Raw genomic sequence first — 14,397 nt, 5'->3', positions numbered from 1 at the left:
AGTCGGCAGGCAGAGCAAGACTTCTGTTATTGGAGCTGTTCTGTTGGCCAGCTTTTACTTTATTCAGTAGACTTAAGTCGATTGAAGGATTTTTATCGGACCAGTAACGGAATCTTGTAGCTTTTCTTGGGCATATAGGAGGGATACGCGAATCAGTTAACTCTTGTAGTAGGGAATTGGTACGGATTACAATGCAGTCATTTTCAGAGCCACCCAAGGCTAACCATCGCAAAGACTTCGAAGATAGGTGTTGGGCAATAAGGAATTTGAAGGGCATTTGGCCACTTTCAGCCATTAGCGACTGGACTGGACTGGTTTTGAAGGTGTTTCCAATTGTTCGTATGCACTCATTATACAGGGGTTCAAGTTTTTTAAAAAGAGTTTCTCCAGCTCTACTGATAAAACCCAAACCGTACAGGGAGGCTGGTAGCAGCCAACCATGAACAAAACGGAAGAGAGGTTCACGATGGGCTAGGCTGGTTTTATTGCTAAGGATGCGGAGGATGTTAATTTTGTTGAGGGTAGCTTTACGAACTAAGTTCAAATGACATTTAAAATTGAGTTTATCATCTATCCAGACACCTAGTAATCTAAATGAGTGAACTAGTGGAATCGGTTGACTATTTAAGGTTAACGAAGGTAATTTGTGAAGTTTTTTTCGGTTTGGGCCAAGGTGAATCAATTTAGATTTTGTTGGGGAGAAATTAAAACCAGCTGAAGGCGCCCAAGCGGCAATACCATTGAGGGCTGTTTGGAGTCTTTTACGAGCCAGACGGGCAAACGGGGAGATGGAAATAAGGAGGATGTCATCAGCATAGATAAGGGTGTTGATGTTACTTGGGATGAGTTGAAAAATGGAGTTGATAGCTATCAGGAATAGGGTTGGGGCAATTACGGATCCCTGGGGAACGCCGGTTTGAATGGGTCTGGGGCTAGATCGATATCCATTGATTTGTACTTGTATCGATCGGTTGGAAAGGAAGCTTCGTATGTATTGGATCATGTTCCCTTTCACGTCCCAGCTGATAAGGTTATTGATGATAGTGGTTCGGTCGACTTTATCGAACGCTTTAGCTAGATCGAGGGAGAGAACTTCGATATGCCGGTTTTCATTAAGGGATTCGTCCAGGAGGGTTTCAAGGGTGCCAAAGTAATCATCGGTTGATCGACCAGGGAGGAAGGCATATTGCCTTGGGTCGAGACGGTTATCTTTATCCAGAAGAGCTTGTAGCCGGCGATTTACTAGTCTCTCCATTATTTTGCCGGAACAGTTAAGAAGGGTTATGGGGCGATAATTATCCACGTGATGGGTGTTTACTTTGGGTTTCGGGATAGGGATTACTAGGCCCAGTTTCCATTCGTCGGGAATAAAACCTTCTTTCCAAATTTTGTTAATTAATTGGAGCAAAATTAATTTGGCAGAGAGCGAAAGGTTTTTATAAAAGGGGTACCCCAGGTCGTCTGGACCGGCTGAATTTCCCTTTACTTTGCGTAGAACAAACTCCAGTTCATCCAACTTAAAGTCGGTGTTGTAGGGCAGTAAACTGTTAAATGAACTATCTTGGTTAGTAGAAGAGTCAGGGAAAGAGGAAGATTCAGTATTAGTAGAGGAGATAGAAGAGAAGTGATAGCAAAAGGTTTCGGCTATTTGAGATGGATCACTTATATATTGTTGGTTGATCAATAGGTGAAGGGAATTTTTACGGGTTTGTCCATTTAGAACACGAATTTTGTCCCAGACTACTTTAGAGGGAGTATCCGGATGTATTTCTTCGGTAAATTTTTCCCAGCTTTCACGTTTGGCTTTTCGAACGGTAGATCTACAAGCAGATCTAGCTACTTTATACAATTCGAGGGCGGAAGACTTTCTGGGATCATCATTTGGAATTCTTCTCAGAGCTCTCAATCTCTTTCTTCTAAGTTTTACAGCGTCGCGGACATCGGAGTTCCACCATGGAACTGCAGTTTTCCCCGGGACCCCTTTGGTTTGAGGGATACTGTTTTTAGCGGCTGTATGCAATATTTTCGTAAAGACGGAAAGAGTTGAGGGATTTTCAAGTAGGATAAGGTCATCAACCTCGTTTTGATAGTTGTACCAATCAGCTTCATTAAATTTCCACCGAGGACGAGCAGAAACCTCAGGGGTGGAATGTTCTACCTTGATAAGAAGCGGAAAATGATCGCTACCATATGAGTCATCTAAAACTTGCCAAGCAAATTTGGAACTTAGTTCCCATGAAACCAAGGATACATCTAAGGCAGACATATTTCCCGTAGCCGGGTCCATTCGGGTGGGTAAGCTGTTGTTGAGGATAGTTAGGTTATGGGATAGAATAAGTTCTTCCAAATATGAACCCTTATTTGTAGTGTGATTGCTTCCCCAACTGGTACAGTGAGCATTGAGATCGCCCATAATTAGAAAAGGGGCAGGGATTTGAGGGAGTAGATCGTCTAGTTTGTTTTTAAAATCCATGAAAGGCATTTGCGGTGGAATATATAAAGAGACAACAGTTATGTTAAAAGGGTGGTATAGTTTGGCACAAATAACGTAGAGAGTTGAATCGACTCTCACGAGATCGTATGGTATGTTCGCTTTAATAGCAATCCCTGCGCCTTGTTTGATGTTGGAAGTCGTGTCGGAAACGGTGTGGAGATGGTAGTTTTTAATAAAATTTTGGGGAGGAGATGAATTGGTGAGAATATCTTGGATGGCAAAAACAGATGGAGAGTATTTGGATAGAATGTGCTGAATTTCGGGGAGTCTCACTAGTAGACCCCTTGTATTCCACTGAATTGTGAAGTTCAATGGTTGTTTGCGTGTTGGGGAAGGGTACGGGGAATTATTTGGGAAATTGAAGGGGTTGATTTGGTTTATTGTGTCCATTTTTAAAGGGTGGTTTGACTTACCGAACGGGTTTGGTGGAGTTGTCTGGGAGTAGGTTACCTGGTGTTGCGTTGTTCTGGTCGTTTGGAGGGGACACTCTTTTCTTTTTAGGGCCTATTGTCTTGTTGTTGGTTGGTGATTGTTCCCCGGATGATCCGCCGTTGCGATTTCGTTTTGGTGTTGATTGGGATGAGGATTGGCTCGAAACACTGACCATTGTGCTGTCCGACTCGTCACCGGAACTTGTCTCGTTTTTTCTTTCCAACTCCTGAATCTTGGTTGTCAGTTTGATGATTTGGGCTTGCAATTGACGGATAATGAAATCCTTATCGTCCAACGGCAGCTGGGAACGATTGGCTTCGAGTCTCTGTTGAACCTTGCTGGGGGCTCCTACGATGGCGCTTTGGGAAGATGCAGTTCGAGAACGGTACTCTTTCACGGCGGCGGATTGGGAGATTCCCAAATCCACACGGATGCGAACAATCTCTTGTTCCTCTTTTTGTATTGGACAGGATCGGTTGTTTGCAGCATGGGGTCCGTTACAGTTGATGCAGTGTGGTACTTTGTCACATTTTGAGTGGGCATTGGGTTCCCCGCAAGTAAGACAAACTTCACTTTGTTGGCAGCGCAGCTTAGTATGCCCATACTTGCCGCACTTCAGACACATGAGCGGACGTGGATTATAGGGGCGGGTTGAAACACGGATGTATCCGAAAAAGATGTGTGGTGGGGGAGCTGATCCTTTGACAGTCAGCACCATGGTGTCTGTTGGTTCCTCCTTGCCGTTAACTTTTCGGATAAACCGGTAGACTTTCGTCACGCCTTGGTCAGCCAAATTGTAACGCGGAGTTACAAGCGTCGCTAAGGCCAGCAACATCCCGGCAAATGGCGACGCATTGGGAAACGTTGAGCGAGGGGTGGTCGGTGATAGTAACAGGGGTATTATCAAGAAGCAGGGAAAGTTTTTTCAGCTTGTTGGCTTGATCCTGGCTCCTAACCTTAAGAAGGTAGGAATTACCGCCATCGGTTGGGTGGGCACCATCTATTTTACCAACGGCTTGGTCGATCGTTTTGGCAATAATGAATGGGTTTGGTAATTTTTCACCGGAATTCGGCTTGATTACCAAAAACTGGATTTCTCCAAATAATCCTTTTGGGTCCATCCATACAGGCACCGTTCTTCTGTTGGATGAACCCGGTGGTCCGGTTTGACCTCTCCAGGGAGGATTGGAATCCATCTTAAGATGGAACAGCAACCACAAATAATGTTATTGTGATGAATTTAATTCAATAGCACTCGCGAAAACTCAAACGAATTGGATGTCCGTGTTTTAGAAAGCACTAACGCGAGCGAAAAACAAACTACGAGCACGATAGAAAAAACGTCTGCACGCGACGACAGTTCGAGACGGAATGTGATCGACTTTACAAGTTGAAAACGTGAAACTCGCTCGACGAACGGGACCGCGGTTTTTATAACTTCGGCTCGTCGCGCGCTGCTCGCTGATTGGTTGATGGTTTTTCTCCCCGCTCTTCCGCTTCGGACCGCTTACCTTCTTCGGGTTCCTCTCCTTCGGCTGGCGTGTTTTCTTCAGTCCGTTCTGCGGACTGAACAGTAACCTTGTGTAATTTATCAAAATTCTTTTGAATGAGGAGTTGAGCATTTCGAAAAACAAGAAACACAAAATTAATTTGAGGTTGAGCATAAAATTTGTGATGAAACATCCGATTTCTTTTAATTTATTAAAATAATTACAATTTTTTTTATAAATGAACTTGTTGAGATGCACTTCTTAATAGAAAAAAAACAATTTTGAAGACGAAGAAGGGTTTTTGTGTGTCATGATTTGAGTTTCAAAATAAAAGGCTCATAAAATTGCAAAACAAAATTCATAATTGAACATAAGTTTCATTTTATGAACGTCTTGTAGTGTCGTACAATTAAATGTCTTAGGCCAACAGTGGTAATAGTACGAAATGCCACCTGAGACGAGCTTATTTCCTGACATGTTTATCAACATTTATTTTTAAACACCTTTTGGGATCAGTTAATTTCACGTTACTACGGTACATTCATTTCTTGAACCGCAAATTTTAATGCGAAAAAAGCTTCTTGAAAAACATCTGCTCCCACATTCGCACGGCCTTGGCACCAATTGACTCAAAGAAATGTTTTGTGCTTTTCTGGAGAAATGCTCCTAATTTTCACGAAAAATATGGAAAATGGAACTAACGATACACAAAGCATTAAGTTGAACTGTGCAAACTATAAACAGCAGAAATCAGCTGTTTCAACGAAATTTGGAATGTGCATGTTTATTTAAAAATCGAATGTTATGTTTAATTTGAATTTCATTTCAAAAACAATTCGTTCAAACCCGTTGAGAATTGGAATTCTCGGAATTTGAAATTGACTCTCCAAATTGATAAGGATGATAATTTAGCTTCAAAACGATTAATTTTCAGCAAACAGATATTTGCACAAGATCAATATTCAATCTTCTAGATTTTGTGATATTTTTTAAGTTTAAAAAATTATTAAACTGTTTAAACTCGTAAGTTTTATTCAAAACATATGTAAACTTTTGTTGCGTCTTTTAAGCATTTTTCATCATTAATGTTTGAAAACCGTTTCAGCATAAAACTAAATTGTAGTCAATGCCGTTCTTTGCTAGTTTTTAAGAGCACATAGTTACTGATACCCCCTGTAGAAGTTTTTATCCTCTAACCTCATCAAGAAGATGTTTTTTGTTTGTTTGGTGTGTATGTATTTGGGTGTTAAAATTTATCTCTTACTTTTTTTTGAAAATTCGAATATTTGAATTTGCAAAAGAGTTTGGAAGATTCGGCTTGTTTGATTTGAGTCAAGCATAAGTTTTTCAGAAAAATGGAAGAATTTCAAAAAAGCTTATTTAATGCCGAAATCAACTTAGTTCAATCTACCAAACTCTTAAACAATTTCATAGATTTTAACCATTGATGAACACGAATTTAGCTCATCTTTTAGGTTAAGGATCAATTTTCAAAAGTTACGATTCAATTTTGAAAATTTTTAATGTACTTAATATTTAAAAATCATATAAATACACACATATTTTTTTTAGTATTCGTGCATTGTTGGGCAAAAAATCGTAGGTAAAAATCAGTCACAATCCAAACACCCCTCCCTCCCCCCCTCCCCCCACCCCTCATGAGTTGGTTTCTCCCACAGCCCTGGAAAAACTCATCCGGTACAATTGTGTTCGATGTTCACTCTTGGGTTCGAACTCGCGGACTTCGGCTCTGAAGGCAACAGACTTGCCAGCTGAACAATTTCACAAGCCCCATAATAAATTTTACGGTTTTTGTGAAGAGTTTGCGGAAAAGCAAAAGGTTCTTTCTTGATGAAATTGAAAAAAGCTCTCTGATAGTTTTATGAGTAGACAAGTGTTCTTCAAAATTAGTGAGAAGAGAAGTTGTTATCACACAACATCCTCGAAAATGTTTCAGAGTATTAAAGGATATTGCACATTAAAACTCAAAAATATCTTTTCATCATTCAAACCGATCAAACATAACTGACAGATGGAAATCATTTCTCGTCAAACAAAGTCTTTTTGACAGTGCCTCAGATCCATCCGCAAATTGTAGAAGCCCCATCGTATGTACGTCCCTCATCGAAGAAATATCACATTCCATCATTTACAAATCCCTCCCATGATCAATTTCTTGCCTTGGAAAGAAGACATTCTCGAATTGCCATTATCCGGAAAAGGGCTGTCCTGACCCGTTTCTCAACATTCTCGAGTCCTTTCCCACCACAGAATAGTGTGTCCGCTTCAGGGAAATAGTACCTATAACTCTTTTTTATATTCGTTGACCTTACTGGAGGGGTCCCAAAATGGTCGAAGAATCCCTCAAGTAAGGAGCCCAAACACCAACACAGCCACATACTACAATGCCTTAATCAAGATTGAACGAGAATCGGGAGCCAGGATGTCAGAGCAAAAATGGTCAAACAATGAACCGTTCCCTTTTTTGCCGTCCTTTGACATTCGGAATCCCAAGGTTAATTAGAATAATTTTCTGTTTGAACAGGAATAGATACCTTCCTTGCAAAGGGCATTTGCATCCCGAATAGGATAGGATGAAAGCAGATTGTGCAAATTGCAGTTGAAATTTCATTCAATGACATCTCATGGTATATTTATTTGACTTTGTAAAAAAAGCATCTGGGAAAAACGGTAAATCTTTTTAACGAAAATCACTGAACTATGCCGCCCAAATTCTTATTAAAAGCTGCCAATTGGTTTCTTGAGAAAAACTCGACAGCCAGTGGAACAATTCGTCAACAGAAGATTGTCAATTTGATATGCCTGCCAGATTGCCGACCCAAAAGGGTGATGTCCTTCCCATAAGTAGCAATGATGGCTAGCTGGTTAAGAAAATCTATTGAACAGCTAAAAGTTTATCTTTTACGCTCCGAAAGAGATTTGTTCCTTTTTTTCCCAGACTCTTTGGTACTGATGTGTTTTCGATTTTGTTCAATGATCCATTGGCTGGTTGTTTTTTCTTCTAAGGTTTTATGAAACGAGCGGGATGAAGGACAACTCCACATAAATCAATTCCCTGAAAGCATACAGCGTATCAAAACTGAACCAAACTTTACTTTGACTTTAAGCATGGAGACCGATTTTTTCGCTGCTGAGAACATTCTCTTCGGCTGTAAAAGTGAAAGCTGAACTCTTTTGTCGGAAAGTTTTATCAGCATCGTTTTCGGTCGGTCTTGTTTCTTTTTTTTTTTGTGCCACAATTTTCCCTCAACAACCCCCCAGGGCATCGATATCCCAAGACAAACATCTCGCCGCCACCAAAGAATAAGTAGCTCGAAAAAGATGGTTCGAAATTGTTGTGTCCATTTGATTAGAAAGTTGTACTCCATTTGATATGTCATCGAATGATCGGTTCTGATATGATAACGGGATAAGCAACAGCAAAAAAAAAAGAGCGATGAAGGTTCAACATAGCAACAAAAAATGGCACCGAATTCGAGGGTTGGTTCCGAGATCTGGATTGATTTTTCTAGAGCCACTTTGTGGCTCAAAAAGTATGAAACGGGGGTGGATTCGAAATGCTGCCAGGCTGCAGGGAATCGAATTTCATTTGATTCGATTTGTCCTAGGGGGGGTTTCCAGAGTCAAAGTACGACAATGCAGTCGAGCGAGAGTTTCTATTTCATTGAATTGCAATCAATTTGTTGGCAATTTCAACCCATCATCGGTCCCAACTTGTGTGTGAGTATTTTATGTCCAGTTTAATTGGAATGATGGATTCCCGAATGAAAAAAGTTGGTACGTGTTTGGCAGGCTTATGCAACAATTGAGTAACATGGCAATTATGTGATAAATTAGAAGATTGATGTTATCAGATACCTCAATAATAGTTTGAATTTTAATATTTGTTTTGTTACTCTTCGAATTCAGTAATTGTAACCAAATCTTAAATATCGCTTAAAAATTTATATTTTTTCAACAATGTTTTAGAACTTCTTTCGTGTACGCACATTTATACTCTTAACAAAAAAAAATACGAATTTACAACTACAAGACATTTGTTGCCCTGAATTTTAAGGGCATCACCAACTAATACTGACACATCTCTTTTCATAAATGCTACTATATTTCCATTTTTTGAGGCTTTCTGTAACCTTGAAATTTCCTGCAACAAATATGATTGCTTGATGGATTCAAGGGCATAAAAAATTTGGTTTTTGCTGTTATTCTGTGATTGGATTGAGATGCGTGCCAAAAATTGAATGCGATGCTAATGTACGCATTTCTAAGTTCCTGAAGAACTCAGGTTCAAGTAATCTCTATTTTTACAGAGATTTTTGCGATTTTTAGTTTACTACGAACATTGATTAAACGGTTTAATCAAAAAACCAATCTCAAATTTTTATTATATTGACCCATTCCAAGCATTCTTCAACTGAAGAACCGTTTTTTTTTTGTCATATTACAAAAATATATTGCTCACTATTAGAAGGGTCAAATATTTCATAATCTGCATTTTCCACCAAAAGATTTTCAGATACTAATTTAAAAATAAAATTGAGTATGTTATCGTTGAAGTTATAAAATTTTAGTTTGAAAATAAATAGACTTTAACAATAATTCTTTACTTTAATACATAAATTTGTCAAAAATCTAGCGATGTGAGTAAAAACTATGACAAAATGATGTTAATAAAGCCATGTTTTAAGCATTATATGGGATATACAATAATCACTGGAAGTTTACGCTCTAGAAACGGTGATAAAGCTATTTATTTCTAAGTTTAGTGCCTTTACGAAAATTCTACTGATTTTAAGGCTATGATCATTTAGTATCCGGGCAGTTACAAACGTGTGTATTTTCAAAACTATTCATTTGATCGGAAAACTTTGTATGGAGGAAATGAAGGTGTTAATATGACATTTAATGTAAAAACATAAAAAAAAAAATTTATCGATGATTTCAAGAAATACTCTAACTTTCTCTTAAAATCTCTTTTTTATCTTTGCACACTTTTTTCAGTCATGTATTGATTTATTTTTGTTATCACAGAAGTAAAACCTTTGCAAAATCATGCTTCTTTACACAAACTCACCTGGAAAAAGCAATTGGAATCGTGTTGGAACCTTTTCATGAGTAGGCATGTCGATAAATTTGATCTCTTAAATCCGGTTTTAAAATAATTTTTGTTGTCCATCAGAACACATCTGTCTTATTGCGTAAAAACCGGATGCACAGATTACAATCTTTGGAACTGATCATTATTAGTTATTTACTTGGTGTCTACAAGTCAGACAACACTTTTTGACTGACGGAAATGGATTAATTGCATTTATTATAGGGTCTGCATTCAGTTATCCCCAATAACCATAGACTTTTTACCATATTTTAGATCAAGAGTTCCACTAAGATGCTTGGTTTGAACTTCGTGAGCATCCTAGAGTGGCTCCTAATACTTCTCAACCATTTGGTCCGAAAAAAAAATCAGAAAAAATCAACAGTTCATGAGTTTTCAAGTCAACAATGAAGAATTTTCGAGGCGCAAAATGCGTAAAAGGAGCAAATTTGTGCAAAATTATTTTTACCATGTCTTTTTGCGTCGTAAATATCTCAAACACACGTTAACTTAAAAATCTATCAAAAATAGGCAAGATAGTCCTTTTCATAACCAACACAACGCTACTAAAGTTTTGCATATCCGAGCTCTATTAACGTAGATATCACCGAAATAAAGTGCCCGGTTACTAAATGATCATATCCTTAAATGAAAAATTCCTTTAAACATCACCAATTGTAAAGAATTGAAGGTCTCTTCAAACTTTTTGAGAGGAAATCACTGCCAATTTAAGAATGAACAACGATTCAGAAGGTTGTGAGTTACACCCGGGTTCGAAATGAGTTGTGAAGTCACAAAAATTGATTTGTTTTTCTTTTTGGAAAACGTTTAAGACTTTTTTTCAACACTGTTATGGTTTTTTTTCAAAACAAATTTAAAATAACGAACCTTAGAAACTCATCCTTTTTGTTTTTAAACTTTTCTAATAGAAACATAAAAAATGGGCTTGTTAAACACTTGATTAAAGAAAAATCATATACTCAAAGAAATTAAATCCTCATCGATTATTAAACAATCTTTGTGAATCATAATGCAGGTAGTTATTTATGATTTTAACAAAAATCTCAGATCAAATTCCTAATCTTTATAAGTATCCTAAAACGGGGTGACATTGATCACCGGGGTAGCTTTGATCTACATGAAAGTCTTCCACATAATCTTCAATAATAAAATCTAAAGTGAAAATAGCTGAAACTTCTTTTCTACGTTTAAAAACCTACATGTTGTGTTTCAAATTGGTAAAAATTGGTTTGTTTTTGAAAATTTCAAATGTAATTGAATATGTTATTTCAAAATCTTGAGATTTCTATTTCATCGAAGGCTCGCAAACAAACACCCTTCCTGCTGAAATTAAAGCGTTTAGAAGTAGCAGGTTGATTTATGTAACAGCTCAACTTTTTTCCTTAATAAATTTATAGTTTTGGTGTAGTTTTTGTTGTGTTTTGAGGTAAATTTTTGATATTAAAAAATCAGGGAGTTTTTCCAAGAGTCATTCAGTCTAGGACAAAAAGCTATAAACCCTAACAAATGGTAAAGTTTGATGGAAAAAATTATAAGAGAATAGTGCAAGGACCTTGAAAGTTGAATGAAGACGAAATTTCTTTTTTTTTGTAGTTCATTTTTTTTAAGTAATGTTAAAAAATCAAGTCTCTTAATTTCTGCAGCATCATTGTCCATTGTTCGGCCTTAACACACGAACTAATGATCAAGAAAACTCGTTAAAATCGTCAAAATAGAGACTGATCAATGTCACTGCAAAGCATCAAATTCTAAACAAAAACGTAATCGGTTTTCAAATTAAATTTAAAGTAGTCTTATTAATTTCTGCAATTATGCTTTACGTTCATAGGAGTCCAGTACTGATTTCAAAAATGTGAAACATGCCACATTTCCCATGACAGAAATAATAATCGAGTAATATTAAAAAAAGTGATCAATTTTACCTCATTTTACGGTATGAAAAACCTGCTAATGACGGATTTCACGCCAAATCGACATGAAGTTTGCATGACTTTCTCAGAATTCAATAAAATTTTGTGAACATAAAGAGTAAAGCAACTTGGCATACTGAGTTTTTCCAAAAATTATCTGGACTTGCATATGAAAAGGGCCAAATTTTAGAGACAAAAATAAAAAAAAAATTAAGCTCAAAAATTACAATTCCTACACAAATGTTTAAGGAATTGAATTTTTTTTATTCTTCACTTAGAAAAATGCATTTCAAATACTTAAACTCGATTTCCTTAAAAAATCCATCTATAATTAAGTTTATTTCAAGGCTGAAGGCCTTCAATTCGTCCTTACAATGCAATTTGTGCATGTTTGAGGGAAAAAAAATTCCAACAAAAACTTTTTCATGATTTTTTTTGTGAAAATCATGTAATTAACTATTTTTTTTTTTTTTTTTTAATTTTAAACTTTATTTACAGAATTCTTAACCTACATACAACAAAGTTAGTATTACACATTCAAACACGACTTGTAGTAAATAGGTTCAGCTTTCTTGATAATTGTTGCTTCAACATATATCAAGATATGTTTTGAAATGATTTACAAAAATTTTCTTATTATTCCATCTGTAGTCTCTAATAACTTTCTGAAAACAATATAAACTAGGATTCTTGAAATGTATAATATTATACGCTATTGCCTCAACTACTAACCACAGAGCTGCTTTCTTTTTAAATTTTTTATCAGGAACACCACAATACAAGATTTCATCAGGAGACCTAAGTTTCAGTTTAAAATTCTGGCTTACAACTTTTTGAACCCATTCCCATACAACATGTGAATTTAAGCATTCTTTGATCCTATGAAAGTTAGTATCAGGTTTACCACACACATCACAAAGCGGACTATCAACCCTGTTAGTATAGTTAAACATCTTTACTTTGTTAGCAATCACATCATTAAAAACTAGAAAAACCCATGATTTTGCTTCTAATGTCAAGTAGTTTTTGCTGATGTTTTCCAAATGTATTCCCAACCTAATTCAGGGTATTTATTCTCTATTTGAGGTTTTGCTCCTTGATCATTGATGAATTTACCATACAGTTCACGATTAGTGTAGACTATATCTTGTGGGAGATGTTTTGCTACGTTTATCCATTTTTTACAGTTTGTTGTTAAACCTTTCAAATCATTTTTCAAAAAATAGTGTTCAATTCTGGAGTCTTCCTCCACGATCAATCTTTTTATAAACAGTGACTCACATTGACTTTCCGGATCAATAAGCTTCAAACCTCCTTTGGTGTAGTCCAGATAAAGCTGATTTCTACCTACTTTGAAGAAATGCGTGTTCCATAAGAAAAAACCAGACAACTTTTTAATTTGTGCAAGGTGAATGTTATCCGGGGCAAGAATTTGTGCTACGTACCTCAACTTTGATAGTAAATACGTGTTTAAAATGAAAACTCTTTCCATTAAATTTAACTTCCTAGTGTTATGTATTCGACTAGTATTTTTAAGTGTATTTATCAGCTTTTCGTAATTTATCCGTACCATATCTTTGAAGTTATCGTTTATAATAAGTCCTAGTATTTTTAACGTATTTTTTTCTGCAATTTTTTGCGGCCCTAAAACACAGTTATTGAGTCGTAAGAACCCCGATTTTTTCTCGTTTAATTTAATGCCTGCAGTCATTTCATAATCGGATATTATTTTCAGAACTTGGTCGAACTCATTATCATCTCGAATTAACAAAGTTAGGTCATCAGCATATGCAAATACTTTAAGAAAATTCCCATCTATAAATATCCCACGTAGATTATCACTTAATCGACGAATCAGTGGTTCTAAATATAGCGAAAATAATATCATTGATAAAGGACACCCTTGTCTAACTGATCGATGTACATTAAATGAGCTGGTCAAAGAACCATTAACCATCACTTGCGACGTGGCATTTGTATACAAATTTTTCATTACAGCTACGAACTGCAGAGAAAAATTAAATTTCCGCAATATATTCCATAATTCAGTATGGTTAACAGAGTCAAAGGCTTTCTGCAAATCTACAGTCAGAATAGCATATTTTGCTTTTTTGGATTGTTGTGCCTTTAGAATAATTGTTCTTAGACGATCTAAATTAGTGATACACGATTTTTTTCCTACACCAGCTGTTTGTCCTTCACCTAGAAGATTTTGTGTATATTTTGTTAATCGATTGGCAATTATCTTTGCAAATATTTTGTAATCTGTATTTAACAAACTGATGGGACGATAGTTGCCAAGATCGTTTTTATTTCCTGCTTTATGAATAAGCTTGATAACACCATTGGCAAAGTTTTCTTGCATCATTATTGAGCCATCCAAGAAACCGTTGAACAACTTTAGCATGTCATCCTTAAAAACTTCTAGATGTTGGTCATAAAATTCGTAAGTAAGACCATCCGGCCCCGGAGTTTTTTTCTTATTTGAAGCTTTAATCGTTCGTCTCAATTCGTCTTCATCAATTGGAGAAACAAGGGTATTATTTTGATCATTAGTTAGATACGTGTTGATATTTTCGAATCGGTTGGGTGGGCTTGATAAAGGAGGGACATTTTGGAAATTTTCTTTGAAATACTCAAAGACTATTTGCTTTGTATCTTGATTATCTGCTGTTTCTATTTTTAACTTTGACCTTTTGATATCCTGTTTTAGAAGTTTCGACATTTGGAAAATACTGACTTTTTCGCTTTCCAACATAGTGGATGGCTGAAAACGACTAACAGAGTTCAAAATACGTTTTTGTTCAAGATCAAGCATCACAGTTTTGACTTCTTTAATTTCATCTAAAACGTTTTTTCCTTCAGCTTGACTCTTCATTAGTTCGTCTAATCTTCTATAATGTTTTGTCTTATTTACTGTATTTCTTTGATTCC

At 36.4% G+C, this 14,397-nt stretch overlaps 1 protein-coding gene across 1 annotated transcript in view; it reads left to right on the top strand.

The window, feature by feature from the left end:
- The window catches only part of LOC129757909 (neuroligin-4, Y-linked-like), a 525,864-nt gene that overhangs the window by 382,408 nt on the left and 129,059 nt on the right, over positions 1-14,397 (top strand). The gene's annotated exons all lie outside the window — the stretch shown is intronic.

Source organism: Uranotaenia lowii, chromosome 3 (assembly GCF_029784155.1).
Source record: "Uranotaenia lowii strain MFRU-FL chromosome 3, ASM2978415v1, whole genome shotgun sequence".
Lineage (NCBI taxonomy): Eukaryota > Metazoa > Arthropoda > Insecta > Diptera > Culicidae > Uranotaenia > Uranotaenia lowii.
This window is presented reverse-complemented; position numbering and strand designations above follow the sequence as displayed.